Source organism: Lathamus discolor, chromosome 6 (genome assembly GCF_037157495.1).
Source record: "Lathamus discolor isolate bLatDis1 chromosome 6, bLatDis1.hap1, whole genome shotgun sequence".
NCBI lineage: Eukaryota > Metazoa > Chordata > Aves > Psittaciformes > Psittacidae > Lathamus > Lathamus discolor.
The window spans coordinates 47,818,855-47,839,066 of NC_088889.1; the positions used below are offsets into that span (position 1 = coordinate 47,818,855).

General features: G+C 39.8%; 1 long non-coding RNA gene across 4 annotated transcripts in view; it reads right to left on the minus strand.

Annotated features, from left to right (window-relative positions):
• LOC136017287 (uncharacterized) overlaps positions 1-20,212 on the minus strand; it is a 272,445-nt gene that overhangs the window by 135,817 nt on the left and 116,416 nt on the right. For 2 of the 4 annotated variants that reach the window (XR_010613882.1, XR_010613883.1), the window contains exons 1-3: positions 13,393-13,451; positions 11,297-11,535; positions 7,207-7,354 (exon numbers count right to left, since the gene is read on the minus strand). This is a non-coding gene — a long non-coding RNA (uncharacterized LOC136017287). Of the gene's footprint in view, positions 1-7,206; positions 7,355-11,296; positions 11,536-13,392; positions 13,452-20,212 lie in introns of those variants that run through there. The other 2 variants (XR_010613885.1, XR_010613884.1) reach the window with 1 other exon arrangement.

The window sequence follows — 20,212 nt, forward strand, 5'->3', positions numbered from 1 at the left end:
CAATCAAGATTTCACAAAATCAAAAAGTCCTGGATATTTTTTTAGTGGTTTTTTTTTTTTTCTTCTTACTCACTGAATTGCCTGGAAACATGTATGAATTTACCTTTTGTGGTAATGCTTAACAGAAAAACTAGAATACTCTAGCAAGTTACTTTAAAAAATAGCTGTGTTTTTTTTTACTTGTGCACAGTAAACACTATTCTGAGCAGACTCCTGGCTGGGTGCCATTCAGACATGTAAAAGCACTGAGACTGTGAAATAGTTTTATCAAGCTTTTTATGTTGCAGCATGTTTGAAAACACTGAAGGAAAGTAGATTAATGGGTCTTTTTATCTAGCTGGTTTTAAAATGATTCCAGTGTAAGCCAAGTAAAATGTAGGTTCCCTCCTAGAAATCTATGTTGACCCAACCATTTATCCATTGCTATTCTTAGCAAAATCAATGGTGAGTCATAGATATTTTCCCCCCTCAAAATTAGCAGTGTTACCCATGCACAACACTCGCACACAGCAGAAGATATCAGGGTTAGTTTTGAATTTGTGGTCAGATTTCTCTGTGGTGCTTTACAGTCAGACCAATAAGAGTAATGGAATTCGAATTCGTAATAGGAAAACTTCAAAAATATATCAGATTGATCTTGACAATTAAATTTGAATGCAACTGTGAATCGAATGTCCATATTCACTTGCCCATTACATATTAATGCTGCAAGACAGAAGACTTCATCACAAGAATATTGAACGTCGACAGCTGTTTAAACTACTGCATCTTCACTGCTTTGTAAACTGCCCCATGGGGTGGACCAGAGAGTCCGTTGAAATAAGTGACTGTGAATTATACTTGCCTTGCTCAAGGTAGGCCATGCTTATGCTTCAGAGAGAATGTAGGAAAACCCCAAATTGCAGCCCTGCCAAATCAAGTCTTCCAGCTATCCCATCAGCCTCAGCAACGAAAGACTCATCAGAAGAGCTGATGATTTTGCCCTGCAGAATACTTGGAGTCCATTCTAAACTCTGGCATTACCTAAGTTTTGACAATCTGAGCTTTGGCTAAACGCAGACTGGTATCCCAAACATCTGATTATAGGTCTACCAATCATTCTGAAATTCATGCTGCAGCTATGGAGTAGGCAGAGCTTGTGAAGTTCGAATGTGATCCAAAGAATACAGGAGTAAACTAATTTAAATGTCCAAAACATATTGAAACGTCATGGAAAATAATAAAGACAACATGGTCCTTCATTTTTCATCATATTTGCTCTTTTCATTCTTGTGCATTTGGGGTTTATGCTTTTCCTCCAGTTGACAGTACAACTCTTTCAGCTCATACAGCTTTTTAATTGCTTAGTAAATCAGAACTAACTTAATGAACTAAGCCTACTCTCATTTAATTTGGATTGACCTTACTGACTTCACGACAAACTTAATATGTACGGAGCAGAGAGAGCAAAGTTGAGATGGTGCCCAGTCATTTCTTAGTGCTTTAAATTGCACAGTGTATCGGAATTTGCACCGAGACAAAATAACCTTCTACTTTGTTTTAGTAGTTTGTTACATTTATTTTCACTGATGCAAATATCTCTGTAAGATTACATTGCAGACTCATTCAGGTTTGGGAGGGACCTCAGAAAGGTCTCTGGGGTAGCCTCCTGCTCAAAGCAGGGTCAACACTGGATTCAAATCAGGTTGCTCAGTTCCACAACCTCTCTGACTTACCAGTTCCAATTAAAAACTATCCCCATGGAGACAAATTTTCCTTATATCTAGTTGGAATGTTCCTGTTTCAATTTATTACCATTGTTTCTCTCATTTTGCATCTCAGTCTTGTTCTGTCTTCACAGTAACCCACTTGAAAGTATTGGAAGGCTGCTATTAAAAGCTGTCTCATGTGCAGGCTGAACCAGCCCAGTTCACTCAGCCTTTCTTCACTGGGTAAATGATTCAGCTATCTTGCTGGGCCTGCTGCAGTTTATCAAAGTCTTTCTTGTTTTGGAGGCTCATAATTGGATGCACCATTCCAGATCCGAATTAATGAGTGTTGACTAAAGGTGTATAATCAATTCCTATGGCTATGTTCCTATTGAGAGCATATAACTATAACGTTAGCTTGCAGCTGATAAACAGGACAAACCTTTTGCTCACAAAGGTTATATCTGCAGAAGATACTGATGTGCACAGTTACATCATATGAAATCTTGCTTGTGCATATACCTGTTTTCTGCCTAACCAGAGGGAATCAAAACTTTCAGCATGATAGTACATTCACTTTTTTCCTTTAATAAGAGTAAATTAAAACCTTTTCAAACTTATAAGAAGTAGCACTAATATACCAAAATTGGCTATGTTTAAAACACTTTCTATTTTTTCGTTAATTAAAGCCTTAGTTTTCCAGACATGCCACAATGTATGTAAGTCATTAATACAGGAGAAACATGGACTCTACTTTGCTTGGCAAGTCACAGAACATAAACCTCCTTAACTGTATTTTACACCTACACACTTCAAGCCTTGGCAGACAGTTTACAGTGAGGAGATCTGAAAGCAGGTAAAATTTCTGGCATTAGACTAGAGCGTAGTGTTTAAAGCTCAGATCCACCGGCGAGCTGAAACATGGTTTAAGAAGCATAACTTTGTTGTTTTTTCTCACAATGTCCCATAGAGCGCATGCCAATAAATATAGAGCCAAATTCTGCTGTCAACTATACCAAAGTAAATCCAGAAGTACTTCAATGAAGTTCATTGAATTACACTACGTTCATGTTTATGTTCAGAAGAAAAATGCTCCTTAATTTCTAAGACAAGCTGGTCACAAGGTGTTATGAGCACACAGCTTTTCAAAGCCTAGAGATTTATCAAAAAAGCTAGGTCTTGCAGAATGCTGCAGGAGTTCCTGGGTCAGGGCCTAGACTGTAGATTATCAAGTTGCCATCTCTGAAGTAAGGCAGAACAATTATCCCCGTTCAGAAACTCAGACAACCTCGGTTGTAGCATGATGTACCACAGTTTAAGCCTGTCTCATGTAGGGTCTGACACATGAGAGCATCCACAGAGACATATACCAACAGCTACAGACCCAAATTCAGCATGCACTAACTTATGCACAGTGACTTTATCATGCCTCTGAGTCCTGAATTTTCTCCTCTGGAGATAAATTGTCTCAACTGAGAGCTGTATTCCTGTTTCTATATCTGCCATGAGAAGGCCTGTAATCACTGAGCTATGTAAGTTCTAGGTATATCAGTGCATAGCTATATTAACTGTGAAAGGTGAGGTAGAAGGGGTGACGTTAAATTCATTGCCCAGAGAAGGAAATAAGCCCGTATTTTAGGAAGGATGAAGGCATTTGACTCAGCTGAGTGTTGCTGTTTCTCTGTGCTAATTTGTTCTGTTTCCTGCCCAAATCTGGCCCAGCAGCACTCAGTAAAGCTTTGTGCTGTCTCATAGTCACTGCCCCTGTCCTCACATGAGGCCCTGTGCTGATTTACCACCACTCCTAGAAGTTCTGGGGGCTCCTTGCCTTCCCCAATGAGAAGGTTGTGCTACACTGATTCCCTCCTTCCCCCAAGATGTTCCACTATTCTTATCCTGCTATTGACCATCATATGCACAGCATATATAGAGAGCAGGCCAATCATAACAGTGTGTCTCTTTTGAGCATGTTTTAGGCAATGCATTCTCATCATGGTTGTCACAAAAGCCTCAAACCAGTGAAAGAGGACACCGAGGTAATCACAAACAGATGAGGAGACAGAAGTGCAGGAAGAAGGAGATTGCTGCACCATCCTGGTCAGAGACACTTTGCACTGAATTCACTTTGTCCCAGATAGCATTCACTGACTCAAAACAACCCAGGTGGCAAACAATGGAATCTTTTGCCCAGGGGCATCCAAGCCTACACTGCCTGGATAGTGTGCTCATCCCCAGACAGTAGGCTGGGGTGGGCTGGGGAAAGTGAGGACTCGAAAACACTAATGAACTTGTGCTTGTAGGCAGCCAAGAATGAAGAATCCGCAGTCCAGTCCAGCCACTGACAAGGCTGAGGGCTTGGGTGCCCTAGCCTCAGTCCCTGAGACTTTATCTGCAGCTAATATCCATTTACTTAAGCAGACCAGTGAGCAGGAGACAGAGCCCAGGGCTCTCCCTTAGGTGAGTAGCCTAACCACAAGCCTACAGAAATAGAATCATAGAAACGTAGAATAGTTAGGGATGGGAAGGACCTTAAGATCATCTAGTTCCAACCCCCCTGCTATGGGCAGGGACACCTCCCACTAAACCATGTCACCTAAGGCTCTGTCCAGCCTGGCCTTGAAATGCCCTCCTCAGTGCTTTCTTTCTCTTAAGTTATTCTCTGCACAGTAGAAATACCTCACTAGAAGGGGCAAGGCTCACTATTTGACTGATTCACTGCCTGGTCCATGCTGGGATATGGTTCTTTCACATGAGGTCCTAAAAATACAAGCAATGTAATATACTATTTAGAGCTATATCACATTGGGCTGCTTTCTCAGCATATTTATCAAAGTGACAGTAACAACAAAGAAGCTTTGGTTTGGTTTTTTTTTTTAAGAGACTGCAGCAGGATGGGATATTGTTGATAACTTCTCGTTTGAGCCAAAGTGTTAAACAGACTTGGAGACTTTAGCAAAGTGCAGTGTTAGTGAACCTGCCTTACTTTCAAGGACAGGCAAAGCTGCACAAGTGGCTGCTTTCATTAAAGGGCATATATCTCTGTTTGAACTCAGGTCCAAGACAAGTCCACCTCAGACAGTTGGAATTAATTAACCTCTGTCTGCAGTTAGAGAGCTGAGCTCATCTAAAACGCTCTCACAATCAAAACACCTCCCAGAGGGGTGGTTCAGCTCCTTCATCTCCCTGCCTTGGCTCCATCAAGTTAGGACCTGTTTGTAGGTGTAGTGTCCTGCCCTATTCCTTGTGCCAGCGCTGCCTTATTGGCAAGCCAGCTCAGCTCATAAAACCAGCTGGGAAATGTTCATTCTTTTCATGGATGAGTTTTGTGTTACTTCAGAACCTGAATTACCTTTTCACTGTGGGTCCAGTGAAAGGCAGAACTGGAGTAGGTATCCTATGTGGCTAGGCACAGAGGAAGGAGAAGCGGAGCAAAGAGAATAGGGAATTGCTTTGGAATAACCGCAGCACTCAGAAAAAGGCTGTGTTCATCTGGGTGTTTAGATCAAGAGTTTTTACATTAATAAAATAGTTCATTGCAATCTTCCTGAATGAAAGTTATAATGTAATGGAAAGGTATAATCAATCAACAACCACAAAGTCAGGGCAGAATTTGCAACAAAGATGTTATGGGAAGATCTAATGCAATAACTTAAGTGATATAGGTTTTCATACCAAAGAAACACCTAAGCGGAGTAAGCTTGTAAATACCATATGCTGCCAGCCTTCCTTCATTTTACCCTGCTGGAAGACAAAACAAACCCAAACCCAACCTGTTTAAAATGAAATAAAATAACCGCTTAACAACTGCACGGTTGTATGTGGTTGTGCTGGATGGCTGGAAGTAACCCTATAAATTAGATAAGGGCACATTTACACTGTAAAAGCCTCCATTCAGTGCGAAAGAATGCAATAGTGAGCTTCTGTCTGAAGCCAAAAACCTAATGTGTAAAGCTTTTTGAATACGAAGAGTCCTGTGTTACAAACAGGATCTGCAAAGTGCAGCTGACAAGTGTCTTAAATTCTTGAGGTATTTAAAAGATCGTTCTATGCAGCAGCAGTGTTACCACACCAATAAAAGCCTGTGCTGTACTGAAAAAAACATGAGGTTGACTCAGCAATCATATCATTCTATCTTAGATGTGCTATCTCCTGGAGAAGAGAAAGCCTTTTTGAGGTAAATCAACTGGGGTTTGTCTCAAATAACCTTTTTATTTCCCCCCCCCCCTTTTTTTTTTAACCTCCTTGTTATTATGTCTACTAGAAACCTGAACTCAGTGTGCTACTGAAGCTACAAAAGGTCTTCCAGAACTGAGTAGATTTAGGATTATACTTTAGGCATGGCTGCCACATAAACCCTGCTGAAGGCAGTCACAAACATGCAACATTTGGAAGGGTGTGAAATGCAGCAGCAACCACCCATGAACACAAACAGCCCTGTACAATAATGCACACAAAAAAAGATGTGATGAGCATTGCTAACTAAAGCCAGGTGGTCCAGCAGGAGCATGAGTAGTGGCTGGGATGAGAAAACTGTGGGCAAGAAGTGGAATACTTAGCTCTCCACGGACAAGCAAGATGTTACAAGAGAGGTCTGAGATTTTGTGGCTGTAATCAATTGCCTTTCTGTTGATAGCATATTTCCTCAATAAAATCAAGGCACAATATTCACATCAGCTCTTTCTGCCTCTAGTATATCACTAGGTGTGTACAACAGGTCACCCTAGTACAATATTATATGATTGTTCACTAGGAATTTAATTCCAGACTGTTCATTTTATATGCATCCTAATCATGATCATATTTGCACAGTATTATAACTAAGTTATATGAAAAACAAGCAGCATAAGTCTACTTGAACAAATGTTTTCAGAAAATACCCTCCAAATGTATAAATGTGGATTCAGAATTAAAACCTGTTTTTTCAGAGCTAAAATAATGCTGCCATAATTCAGTCAGAAACTATACAAACTTTGCCTTTCCAAGCAAAGAAATTGAAAGTGAACACTAACAACAGTGCACTGAAATTTACAGGTTTTTCACCTATTTTGTAATCACTCTTTGAAGCCTAATTGTTGCATGTTGTATGTAGGCGTTGATTTTGTTGAAATTGTATGAACAGCCAGTGCAAACAGTCCAACAATCCTGAGCCTTTATTTGGCTTCATAAGCATTTTAATGGCTTTTTCCACATATATTGCCAGCAAAACATAATACTTTCACAGCAGCTGAGTTGTGCCTTTTGTGTTGGCTGTGTTCTTGATTTATGGGCAGGCTTTTTAATTGAACTCTGAAGAACATGCTGCGCATTCAAATCTTTTGCAAATAGAACTTACATTTGAGTAGATGTTAATATAGTCTGCACTGTGCAGCATGGGTGCTCACTGCTGTGTAGATCAGTTAAATTCAAATAATGAAAGTAATCAGAATATCTGCCACTCTCTATTACATGTTTGTATAAGTTGAGCATCAAGACTGTTAAAGGCTGTCTTACTGTCTCAGAACAAGTATCTTTCACTTACTTCTTCTCTAAGTATTCAGGGTTTTGTCTCACAATTTTGTCTCCATCCATGTCACAGACATATTTCATCTTTCCTTAGCAGAATATATTAATGGGGTTTTCCTGAAGGTCAGCCAAAAAGACACACTGTGACACAAACTTCCAGTAAGCTGTAGGAAAATGAGAAAGGGGCACGTGTGAAAACAGAACAATATCCTTCCTGTATTTTCCAAGTTGCCCTACAAACTAGATGACAAGCAGAATGTTTGTTTTAATGTTTTTAAATGGAAAATATAATACATTACAAAAAAAAAAAACAAACCCCAAACAATTCTGGGTAACTAAAACATTTTTAAAGGAATAGAAATAACATCAAAGGGATGCCATAGGAAAAAGAAAAAATCACAGAATTAAAACTTCACTGTTCACAATGAGCCATTTTTTTCTGTGAACAGTTACTTGTGCTCATATAGATCTGAACTGTGCATTGGTAGGCGAAATCCATATATTTTCACATTTTTCATTTTGCAGTTTTTCACTATTAATGCCAGATGAGACTCTCCAAAGGAGGACTGGCTTGTAGGATTATAGGCATAATAGTCTGCAGTAAAATACTGTAGGTAATTTTAAGTGACTAGTACATACAATAAAATTTTTTGCTTGGTTTTGAGCTTTCTTATGCTCCTAACAACACAGATGAAAATTTACTTATAAATGCACACATGTATTTAAATTCATTATTGACTCTGTAGTAAGGTTTGTGTCAGCCTTTCACATCTCTCTAAATTTCAGCCTTTTCACAAAACATGAGTCCATAGAACAGTGCATAAACACTAGTGTTTTCTATTGCCTTTTCCCCATAATCTTCCTTGACAAAGAAAATGGCATCTTGAGAAAGTGTCTTCTACTGTAGCTCTTAAACAACAAGACTGCCCTATGAGTTAAGACATGATAAACAGGTATAAAGGACACCAAACGCATGTAAAATCTCATTGTCTTATGCACGGTGTTATTACCATAAGTATGTATGACAACTCAAAGATCTCAGTCACAGCAGCAGATGCTCTTGATTTAAAGAACACACAAAAGCTTCTACACTTTAGAATAGGCATCAATAGCCATGCATGGATATAATAACAAATAACATCAGAAATAACAATATGCCTAATGGAAGTAGAGATTTTTACTGTCTTTTTGCAAGTGCAAAACCAGAAGCCCAGGGCTCTGGAAACCAGCTGCCAAGGACCAGCAGGAGGATGGATGTCTGAGCTGGGAACAGGCTCTGCCACCCATGTTGTGGTGGTATAGCTTTGCCATCGTATTAGAGAAATTGGTGAGATTTAGCAGTCCCTCCATCCTCTTGTGAATACCATTAAAATACCAACAGAGACTGATTATCTTCTTAATGGCAACCACAAGACATAACTGGAGAGGAGTGTATGGCAAAAGCGTCTTGAAACATTCTTGAACTTTGAAGGTGAGCTATAAATTCTAGCTGCAGTCAAAGCCACATCTGCTCAGCCAAAATCTTGAAAGGAACAGGCTTTCTGTTTGAAGAACTATTTTTGTTTCCTTAAGACAGCTACAACTGACCTTCTCAAATAATAATCTTGCATCAATTTAAAGCACATGTGGTCTCATTCCAAGGAAACTGTGGCAAATGTGGTGAGCTTCCTAGGAAGAATATGATTTAGAAAGGGTCGTAAATGGCATGCAAACCTGACAACTGCTAGCTGGACCATTGCTCTTCAGTGTGCATGTTTCTTTACAAGACAAATTACTTTAAAAGTATACAAGACTGGTTATCATTCCATCAGTACATGTGAAGAAATATTAGGTTTAGCTCACTTTTCTTTTTCGTTCAGATGCACTGCTAGCAAGGCTGATAAATCTCTTCTATGTAGGTGAAACACACGCTGACATCATAAAATTATGACATGACCAGCATATAGTCTGGCCAAGCAAGACTTATTTTTTAATAACTTCTCCTAAAATCCCAGTGATATAAAATATTTACAAGTAAACCAGAAAAATGTGCCTAAAAATCTCCATTCCCTCCTGTCTTAACTGGATAGCATTTCCAGCATTTTTCAAACGAAATAAGCAAATTAAGATGCTACCCTGATGGCTTTTTGGAGACCTGAGGAAAAATGACAGGGCAATATTCCCTGTGAGTGATTTTTCTCTGGTCATTTCCGAATAAATTACTTAAGTCCAAATGGAATTTACTTTGGAAGAAATCCCCCCAAAAGCATTTATACTATAGGCTTTTTTGTCTTAGAGCTTACAAGTGAATAGGAGCAAGGGAGGTGGTAGTATGTTAGCCAAATATAAAACCCAGTGTAAATATTCACAAGCATTCTACATTACACACATAAAATAGGTTAAGATAACATAATTCATGTTATGAGATTATATTTAAAAAAAACAAAAAGTAAAAATCTGCCTGTACATTTTTAATTTGATCCCATGTATTAAGTTTCACATTTCCTTTGCAAGATCACACAATTTTTTCTTCCCATACCTTTTACCTATAGAAAAATCCTGCTTTCTTTTTGCAGGGTGCAGGTAAATCGAACGGTCACAGGTGAACGCATCTGATATGCAGAGCCCTCTGCATAATTTTTCATCAACAAGATGCACCAGAGAAGCCAGAAATGTTGAGATTAGAAAAGAAGGTCCTGTGACTAAGGGAATTATGTGTTCTTCAGGAGAACAGGTTTGCCTCTGCCAGAGGATTGACGAGTAATATTTGCATCCAAGCACTAAGGCTCAGGTGCGATTTAGATGTTACTGCTAACACTGAGGAGACTGTAAGTTAGGCATGTGTCTTCAGGAGAGACAATCGAACTGTCATGGTTTAGGGCCAGCTAGTAACTCAGAACCACGCAGCCTCTTGCTCACTCCCCCCGCTTCTTCCTCCTTAGGTCCCATTTTCCCTCCAGTCCTTGTAGAATGGGGAGCCTGAGGCAGCTATGAACAGGTGTTACAACACCAGGCATGCAAGATGGAAATAAATCATTAGGAAGCACTGAACAGAGGGGTCATTCCGCACTCCTTTCCTTCCTGGGTGCAGTGGCTCCCCCAAATTAGGATTCATAGCCCAGAACCCTATTTGATCACTTGACTTGTCCTTCTCAGCAGATACCTATCTATAGGGTATTGCTCATATTCTCTAAAATGGTGTGATGACACCAGGATGCTTGCCTAAAAATCAGAAGCCATATTTCTGAGGCTTTTTTCAGCATAGCGCAACTCAAATTTATATAATGTCTCAGAGGAGAAAAACAGTCTACCATTGGATCGTAAAACAAATACAGATTCATAGTCAATACGTGCCTAGCTTGTCAGCCCCATCAATTTCTTCCCTGTGACTCAGTTCTGACCTTCATTTGTTTTGTCCCCTTTTTCTCCCACTTTCTTTGCACAGTCAGTTCCAGGTTCCAGGACTCATGACAATCCGTTCCTACATTTCATCCAATAATTCTTAGGTCCAGGCTTCTTGGTCAGCTACTGCCCAGGCATCAGTTTCCTGCTAGAGCATTACCAAATTGTCCCTTAAGCTCTTTTATTAATTTCTTACTCAGGTTAGCTATCTCTTCAGCTTTTGTAATGTACATTTTACTTCCCCATGTTGTCTGTGCCCAACTGAGAAGGCACACAAGGCACAAAACAGAGACATCCTCTGAGTTCTCATGGCCAAACATTTCCTCATCAGTATTTGAAAATGTCAACCTTTTTGTATATATTCTTAAACTAATTTTCAGCAGCCTTAAATTGCTTTTTCTGTGGCTTTGAGACTTTTCTTTCAGCTTCTTCAGGTACATGTTGGATCTGGAAGGAGAACGGTGTATTAATACCTTCCCAGAATAAGTATGTTAATCAGGGTGAGCATACAAGTGAATGGCAGCCAGAAAAACAGAAAATAAATGCTACAATTCATGCTGCAATTTTTCTAAAATAGCTATGTCACAGTGAAGAAATTCCATGCATTCTGACCCACTAAGTATGTGTTTCTGTGCCTAAGGTTTTCAATAGTAGCTATTGTCTAGCAATCATACAGTCAACCTCCAAATGAGGAACACATCAACAGAGTTCAGGGAAACGCATACCTGAAAAAAATCTATGTAGTCAGGTGTCAGTAATTCCACAACATCACTGCACTTGCAGTGGCTGATGTTGTATTTTTCATTGTCATGAATACAGAACAAGATAATGCAAGTAGAACAGGAAATTATATTTCTTTATTGTAGAGAATCATTCCCAAATTGATGGGTCATATGTTTTGTTGTCATATTTTCACAGCTGAATGCTCACGGCAGAGAGCCCATCCATCCACAAAATGTCCAAGCTAGAAGAAAAGGAGAAGGTCAGGAAGGACAGTACAACTCTGTCTCAGAGTAGCAAACCACATTGCAGTAATTTCAAGGAACAAACACAGGCAGTCCTCTGCTATCTCACTTGCTTTAACTGCTTCTAAGTTAGATTGAGGGAAGGAGACTACAAGATGGGACCTGCCCAGTATTGAACAGTATGTCTAGTAGCATGTTTCCTTATCCTTTCATCCGCGGTTGACCCGAAAACATACTGCAATAAAGTTTTGCTTCTGGGTGTTCACCTCAAATTGAGTTTCTAGTATTTCCTTATACATTGCAAATTATATTACAGGAAATGTAAAGCATTTCTGCAATGCAATCTTTTAAGTGCTCTCAAAAGGAAAATAGTTCAATGGATATTTGTTTAACATCTGGCATGTTTGATCTTGCTGAGTAATCATCATGTGAAGCAACATACTACAAAACCTTTCTATTTTGCATCTTTCACTGTTTACTTGCTACTGGGTGCTCTTGGAAACAGAACATGGCAATGAGGGATCAAACGATATTAAATGAATGGAAATTTGTTATTCACCTATGAAAAGTGCATCACTCTGCAGTTCATAGATGGAAATAGAATGGCAAAGAAATCTCCGTTAACTGAGATAAATCTGCAGCACAAAGCTGGCATGAAAATTATTTCATCTTACATCAGTGGCAACATATGAGGCCTTTCTAAAGATGGACTGCAGTTACCATTTTAGAATTCATTTGCAGAATATTTCCATTACATAAACCACACGCTTTTTACTGTAATACTGAGCAATCAGTTATGGAAAACTCAATTGTCTTAGAATCACAGAATCATAGAATGGATAGTGTTGGAAATGACCTTAAGACCACTTAGTTCCAACCCCCCTGCTGTGGACAGGGATGCCTTACCCTAGACCATGCTGCCCAAGGCTTTGTCCAACCTGGCGTTGAACACTGCCAGGGATGGAGCATTTACTATTTCTTTGGGCAACCTGTTCCAGTGCCTCACCAGCCAGCACTAAATTACAATGTACCAGCAAACTAAATTAAATTGTGCCAACACTAAATTACATTTACAAACATTGCAAATGCAGGTACCCATCTAAAAGAAGAAATTTTTTTCAGCAATATGAATGGTTGTAAAAAGTTCAGAAAAGAGATTTCTAACAGTTCTTCAAACTGATGGCCTTTTTAAGGGAGGCATATGCATTAACACAGTGCCAAAGAGATGTTACATGTATTATATAACATTAAAATAATTACCACACATACATAAAGCAAAATATTTAATCCCTGTCCTTGAAAAAATATGTTTCTTTTTATATAACTCTATATCTACTCCAGAAAAGCAGCCAGATTTCAAACCATGAGAATTCAAATCATTAACTTTATGGATGCGATTATTCTAAGATCTTGTATTTTTACAACAGGGCTTAGAAAGCACAGTCATGCATCTCTTACATTCTACGGCTAGTTATACATGAGAACAATGCCAAATCCGTTAAATTTCAAGATCATCTTGGGGGCTGCAGTAGCAAGAATGTCATCAATCAACATTGCAGGGAAATTCTCAGTTTGGGAGGCAAATCGGAAATAATAAATACTTAAGCACATGTATCCATACAAAGCTCCAGTCTGAGTCCTGCATATAACATCTTGAGGTGTAGCTTCATCCTAAGGTCTGAAACTGGATTTGAACACAGATGTGCAAACTACAGATGGATGTCTGTTCTCTTCTTAAGCAATATGAGTTCTTGCATAAAACTTAGCTTCTAAACACTATTTATCTGCCTTTGTTGCACTTTCTCGCTGAAAAGGAAGAGAAAAATAAATTAATAATTTAAAAAATGTATTCATACCATCTTGAGGAGCTGGAGCTGTGTGTGTTCCTTAGTTATAACGTACTTTCACTGAACTGTGTTTGGAAAAAGACAGCAATTAGACTTTAACGCATATCTCTGCAAGTCATGTGGTTTTAACATAGTTTTAGAGGCTTAAAATAATAATAAAAAAAGATAAAAATAACAGCTCAGCTATTTCTGGCAATATATTCTTTGAAAAAAACCAAATACTTTTGTGCTATGGTCCCAGTAAGAAATCTCTGTTATAATGCTTGGACTTTATTATACCATGTGGCCCGGGACTGTCTGTCAAATGACAGCCAGACACTCCAGCAGATTTAAAAATCTAGTGGACTTTTCCCATCCAGTATTTAGTTTCCCAGTACACTTCCTGGACAGTTGCTCCTGATGATATCTAACCAAAACTTTTTGTCTGAAAATAACAGTCCTATGTTACACAAAAGAAATCCTCCCTCCTGACTGAATCAATAAGATCTGTATTAAGTGACAGCTTGTCTTATCTGGCAGCTCCTCCTTGACTATCTTGCTGGTCCTTCCTAGAAAACAGAAATATTCTGGCAAAGGGGACTGAAAAGAGGGTTCTTTGTTCCCTGAGTTTCTCTACGATTTGACAGGGAAGATATAAAGATATCTGTAGGTCACTGAAGGTTAGTATTTCCTCTGGCATTGATTTGACAAATGTAGAGAAAATAAACACCTCAACCATATGAACAGAATGGCAGGATCATTGCAAATCCAGAAGCAAACAACACCAATAAACAACTGAAGGTAAGCTTTCAGTGGAAGCCAAAGCAACATCCGACTGAGGATCTGGACGAAAACCTTCTCTGGAGATTTGTGTAGGACAAAGAGGTTTTCTGTTCTTTCTTCAGGCACCTGATGCTAAATCCAGATGGCTGACTCCTGGTATTGGATACAGTGGCTGCCCACTCATTTGTTGTACAAATATTTTCCCTCAGCCAAAAGTGAGGCCATTTTGGTGTATTGAACACAGACTGAGGGAGAAAGAAGCCACATTACTTGTTCACTCATTCACTTACTCATCTAAGTAATTGAGGAAAAAAAAAAGTCAAATTTTCCTCTGCCTAATCGATAGGCAAGCAAGACAGTCAAACTTTTAAACAAGATAGAAGCTATATCCATATTAAACAGAACATTTATTTTAAAGGCTTTCCTTTTTCTCTGTTTCTTTGAGGTTTTGGTGTTTGGGTTGATTCACCACCACCACCAAAAAAAGGGTGCTGCACTCTCTGTAAAAAATTATAAGGGAGAGTTATTATTCTTACCTGAAACCCATAAAACCAACTCTCCTTCATTTAAGAAGATAACGACCAATAGCTGTTTCACCAGGTTTCATTCTACTTTAACTGAATTTACTGTAAAATAATTATAAGGTGTACTTCTCTAACTTACAACAAGTCATCATGAAAAAAACAAAGATTGGATATAAATTCTGTGTAATCCCTACATCTCACAGATTCATGGTTAAAAGACAGAAAAGAACAAAGCTCTCACTATGCAGAGCCAGAACATTTAGAGAAGTGATGCTTATTAGGAACAAAATGTCTCCCATGCCTTCAGGTAGAGGTGGGGAGAATATTCCCTGCTTCATCATCCTCCTTGTTGCCTGACTGTGATTTTCATGATCTCTGCTCCTTTTGCATCTACTTCCACTGCAGTTTTCAAGTCCTCCTTTGATCAATTCCTCCTCTCCCACCCCCACCCCCACCCCATCCCTGTTACCCACTCTGTCTTGAATATTTGACTCCTACAGTTATGGATATCTGAATAGAGTTAGACTTGAAGTCTACCCAGCGTAGAGCTCCAGCAGGTCACTGTAAGTGTCACTGTAGCAGTCATGGTATGCAGCTAGAGAAGATTTAAGAGCAGTGACGGTCACAATCCAGTGTTTAGTGTGGACAGCTGGTTGCACAATCTGCCAACGATGCATATGTGCATACTCTCTCTGACTTCCCTGATAAGTTTAAATTCGGAGAATGGACCTGAAGCTTTCAAATTAGTTGTAAGGAAAAAAGGGTTAAGGAGAGGAGCCAAAATCATCAGCACATAAGAAGTGCCTTGTAGGGCAAAGTGCAGAAGTCTGTCTCCATCAGTAGCCGGAGGAGAGGGTATGTAGAGACAGGATGTGACCCTGCCATTTTGTGAGATGCGTTTCCCTTGCACCCTCCCAACATCCAGAGCAGATAAAGCAGGGAAGAACCCTCTGGCATTCATCCACACAGTCAGTATATGGACTGGATGTCCATGGATTTATCTAATCTTTATTAAACCAGCAAGTGATCTCCGTATCCACAACTGTCTGTGGTAGCAGAGGCCAGTGGTTTACTACCTATAATGTAAATAAGTATTTCTGTACTTTTATCTATTTTAAATCAGTCTTCTACTGCTTCTTTTGAGAGTCCTTTAATTCATACATATCAGTAACCAACACACTCCTCACTTGATCTGTTATTAAACACTAGGCAATGAGAAAATCTGATGGCAAAATTGAGTGGCAAACATATCAGTGTGTGTAAGAGGTCCTAGGAAAGGAAACGGTTTTGAAAAATCCCGTTATTTCCCTGAATGGTGCTTCTTTCTTCAGGTTGGTGAGCAAGGAGTTCTTGGTCACTAGTAGTCCAAAATCAGGTTTTCTCTCTTGCCTTTACATGACATTTTAAGAGCTTTCTGATTCTTTAGACTCTTTATTTCTGTTTCTAACATGCTAAGGCATGTGACAGCAGGGACCAGAGGACATCAATATGCCTTACTTGCCCTGTCTGGACCCCTTGGGCTGCCCCCAGCCAGCCCACAGCCCAGGATCCTATTTCATCCCTCTGCTGCCATCAGTCCCTGCTCCAGGAGACAACCCAGAAGTGCTGGGCTCCAGCACTGCAGAGCCCAGCCCTGAACTGTCCAGCCATGAGCCCCAGTGATCTGGACTCTGACCCACAGACCGACACTCAACTTGACCTCAGACCCACCTCATCACCATGGATCTACCTGGTGGTCATTGGCCCTGCCCTGCCACTTGGCTTTCTGGCTTTCAGACTTTGAACCTGCCCCATCATCATGCACTTGCCTGATGACCCAGACTGTGGGCTGAAGCTGGCTGCTATTGCTGGGTCTGCCCTTCTCTTTCACTAGTGATGGTGGGACAGACCCTGCCTGCTAGTTCCCTGACCAGCTCGCAGTGCTACTGCACTCAGCTGATAGCTCTCCAACCCTCAGGAATCAGTCAGCTCTTGCTGCACCCTGATGTGAAAGTCCATAATTAGCTTCCCAAGCATGAAAAAGCATACAAAGCACCCAAATTATTTTTAATCTGCTTTTGTGCTACTGCACATGACAACCAACTTGGAGGCAAAAAGATACAAAGAGGAACAGAGAGAAAGAGGATGGGCAAGAATTGCCATAGTCCCTCTTTGCCTGCTGGGCTTCAGAAATATTCTGAACTGCATTTACCAACTGGAGGCAAATACTGACATTTCAAACTCAGTCCTTTACTGATTTTTTTATAGAGGTGCTTTCAATGCTTTTTACACAGCCTTCATTATCCCTGTATTCCATCATTTTTTATGAGGTTGGAAAAAGGAACAATTAATAGGAACCAAAAAATCCTTTTACTGTGTAATATCTGCAGGACAGATAGAAGTGGCTTTTAAAACAGCCAATATCAGACATGAAAATAACTGTCAACCCATTTAAAACTCTCAGAATCCTATGCTCCCCTCAGCTCTAGGTCTAAGTCAGGATGTCCAGCACACTCAAAAAGGAATACCTTTCCAAAAAATCCTAAATTTTTGTATGTTTTACTGTTATCAAGATGTTACTAAGGTGGCGCTAAGATGTTAGTTTTGTATGTCTGTAACTAAAGCCATCATTATAGGTTGATACTGGGCCATTGTAATCAAAGGAAATATTAAGACTTGAAAATGAATCCCAAATGAATGGATTCATTCATTTGAAAAAAAATCCAAATCAAACATCCCAAATATTTCCTCAGATACATGGCTGTTGGAAGCACTTGGAAATTTTAATTAAAGCTTTGTTTGCAGAATGAGCCCTGATTCTTAGAACTGCTGGCTACCATTGACAAACTACCTGGACTGACAAAGCAAAACTAAAAGTTAGAGAAATTATCTGGATTCAGAGTTTTCAATAGTGCTGTGGAGAGTGGGAATTTGCCAAATAACCATATTTGGGAATGCTGTTAAAAAAGGCTAAGAATGTTAATAAAGCTATGGGAATATTAGGTCAAAGCTAAATAGGTGAAAGAATATCCACTGGCACATGTACCAATGACTGCTTCAGACGACCAACTCAGGAAAGCACTGCTGCGTCAGTTACAGATACTTCATATTCTTCAACACTTTTCTTTACAGATGCAAGGGCTTAAAACTATATGAGTTTTGGTGTTTGGGTGTGTTGGGTTTTTTGCCTATTGTTTGGGGGGGGGGGGTGTTGTTTTTTGGGTTGGTTTTTTCTTGCGGGAGGCTTCATTTCTAAAGTATTCAGCTAAAGTCAGACAGAGTTAACAGAAGTCATCTGTGAAAAAAAAAATACCTGACCACAACCATTCAGTGAAAAATTCTTACAGAAGTGCCTGGCAGCCACTCCTGTGGTTCTCTCCATTCTCTCTCCCTCCTCATCAGCTCTGCCGTGGTCTGTCTCTGCAAGCACTGTGGAACCTCAGTTCACTTTGAGGGCTGTCAGTGGGCTGGGTTTGTTGTGGTCTCAGCAGTAAGAGATACTGCCACCAAAACCACTGCTGAGACTCCAAAAGTCTTCACACACTTCACACACTTTAAATAATAGAGTTCTTTACTAAGGTGATTCACATCCTGCTTACATTAAAAGCACTGAGTATCTGGAAATTAAGACAGCTATGAGTCTTGAATGGGTGTCTAGGGTCAGCTCTATCAGCACAACCAAGCAGCTTCAGGACTTTGTAGTGTGAGTGGGAGCTGCATCTCTGCTCAGACTCTACAGCCTCCACACCCATGCTCCACTTTGCCCATTATCAAGTCTTTCCTGATCAAACAGTTCAGCCGAAGGAGTTTCCATGGGTCTCCCACTCTGCCTCCTGCAGAATATGACATTCCTTGCCTCAGCACAGGCTTTTCTTCCCTCTTTTGCTCTGTAGAAGTAGGGAAGTCCTCTGCTTGCTGGGTATCAAGCCAGTGGTCACACTGCCAGCGTATCCAATCGTACTGTGAACTGGATCAATTCTGTTCACTTTTTACGGGAAATAAGTGTAATAAATAGATACAAGTAGGTGAAATTATGCCATTTTGCCCAAAGTAAAACATTAAGGACCAGACACCTCATCTTTACAGTTTTTTCCCTTCAAAAGAGTATAGATGTACAGTTTAAAACAACAGGTAAAAAAAAAAAAAAAAAAATCATTTCAGCACAACTGAAACTAAATATTTTTTGAACAATTTGCTCAAGACACAAAATATTGAAAACTTAGGATTAGCTATGGCATGGAAGTTCAACATTTCATAAAGGTCAAACAGACTGCAACACTGTGCATCAAGTATACTATCAGGAGGGTTCTTTACTCTTTGGAATAACACAGTTTTAGCAGAGGACAGTAGTTTCTTTTGTGACTGTATGATTAGGTGTACATTGGCTAACTTTTTTCCCTACCAAGTAATTTTAAGTACCAGCAACATCAAACCTACAGCATGTCTTCACTTTTCTGGCTTGTTTGAAACATTTGTTTTGTGGCTAGGCCCTATCAAATACTCTAAATATCAGAAGACAAAGATGGAAGTCATCACAACAGGAAAGAAAAACTCAAGCAACATGCCATCATGGGAACCAGATGACTTTTCTGAGCCCTTGACTGTAAAAGCTGCAGCTGTCATCCCCACTTGTTGGCCCCTCTGTTTCATAATGATCTCTGGAAAGTGAGTCATGTCTCACTTCCTCTAGTCCTGATGCTTCTGCTGAGCAGAGAGATGTTGCTCACTGCCTAGAGACTGGCTTTATACATGTGATGGCTGGTCATGATTGTCACAGAGGAATTTTCTGCCATTTCAACTATGGTTGAAAATAGTATGTGATTCAGAGCTACAGTTCAATGGCACTGCTTTCATGTCCCAGTTTTGGAGAGATGATTAATTAGGCCATGCTATCTTACTGGAAGATTTTTAATCTTCCCTTTGCATTGAAGACTGAAATACAATCTCTGTATTTCAGTAGAAAAATTGGAAACCACATCAAGAGGCTTCACTTTTCCTTTCTTAAACAAAATCAGGCTGCCAAAGACTCAGAAGTCTTGAAGAGAAGAACGCTGGTCCAATGTTGGGTTTTTTTTATCTTGCAATGCTAAACTCTGAAGTTCACAGTATTGTGGGAACATACTCTGCTTCACGTTTAAGCATGAGGGACTTTTTACAAGGGCATGCAGTGACAGGACCAGGGGAAATAGCTTTAAACTAAAAGAGGGTAGATTTAAATTAGAGATTAGGAAGAAAAGTTCTTAGCCCACCAGGCTAAAAATAATTCACCCTTATATTGCCAATCTGTATCCATCTGAGCCACTTCAGTCTTAGCAGCTTGAGGATGGTGAGACACTGGCACAGGTTGCCCAGAGAAGTCGTGGATGCCCTGAACCCTGGAACTGTTCAAGGACAGGCTGGATGGGGTTTTGAGGAACCTGGGGGGTTGGGATTAGACAATCTTTAAGCTCCCTTCCAATCCAAACCATGGCCAGCTGCATAAGACAGAGGAGGAGAATCTGTCACATCCTGGTGACAGGTAAAGCATATGCAGTAGATAGATGAGTTTCAAGCAGAATGCAGCA